A 1,362-nucleotide genomic window follows, 5' to 3' on the forward strand; every position below is an offset into this window, starting at 1 on the left:
GAAGTCCAAAATTCCAAAAATGCCCTCAAACTAATAACAATTACTGAAATTTCATTATTACTAAAAAATGTGTGGGGTGTTACAGACTTACATTTCACTAGGATGACCATAGGTGACATGACTTGAATCCTGAGTGAGTTGTGAACTCTTGCCTAAGAAGGCGGCCCTTTGATTTATATAGGTGAGAGCTAGATTGCCTACTCAACAAGCCTACCATTTTGGGGATTCGTTTTATTGAGGAGCTGGGAACACAACTACACAAGACGAACTTCACTCATTCCCCAAGGTCAATAAAAGTAGATAAACTGCTTCCTTAAAGGCTGATTCTGAGGCTTGAACAATGTGGTGCCACAACCTGTCTTGACCCAAGAGAGGTTTAGTCATAGTTGGACTATAATTTATTGTTCATTAGAGGGATTAGTGGTACTTAAGGAGTTAGATGTAACTACAAGGGCAAAACTATAATTTTGGCCCAACTATACTTACAAGCAATTTGTGAAGGGTCATCGCACTGTTGATTGATTATTTTTAATGGACATAGAAATATATCTATAGTGAAAAGAGTGCAGTTGTTGGTCTTTAATGGAGTGCCCAATAGTTAATGGATGTTGAATAATATAATTAAAGGAGTTTAATTAATTATTCAAGTACCATTGGAGGTTCAAGCTATAGATCCATGAGGTTCGCTCTGTAGCTCAACATGTATTAAATGACAATCAATTTTGGATTAATTTGAATTGTTCAAACTAATTGAGGAAATTAATTATATGTGACATAATTAATTTAATTTAATTATATATGATATAATTACTATAATGTATTTGATACATCATAATATAAAGTTTATATGAGAGGAAACAAAATATTTGAATATGATTCAAATATTAATGATGTGAATTTGATTCATATAATTAAATTTAATATAAATGACATTTATATTAAATATCGTTGATGAGGGAATTAAAACTATAGGTTATATTGTATGTAATACAATATTAAACCATAAGTTATATGTTATATATGATATAATATATAGTTATATACACATAAATATATATATATACACACACACACATATAATAAGTTGGTTATATATTTATTAATTAAAATTAAATTTATTTATTTTTTAAATTTTAATTTTGAAACTAATGGAGGGAAATAACTTCCCTTCTCTATTCTCTCTCATCCCACGTATTCTGTTGGTGGTTGGGAGGTTTTTCTATCATCTTCATTTTGTTTAGATAGAGAGTGATTCAAGTTATATATATATACAAAAGAGTTCTATAATTCTTTTTCTTCCCCCAATCTCTCGATTATCCTCATAATTTTCTTTCCCTCGCTAGAAAGCTAGACCCCACAAAA

The sequence above is a fragment of the Benincasa hispida genome, chromosome 1, assembly GCF_027475165.1.
Source record: "Benincasa hispida cultivar pf3 chromosome 1, pf3_genome.v1.1, whole genome shotgun sequence".
NCBI classification, from domain to species: domain Eukaryota; kingdom Viridiplantae; phylum Streptophyta; class Magnoliopsida; order Cucurbitales; family Cucurbitaceae; genus Benincasa; species Benincasa hispida.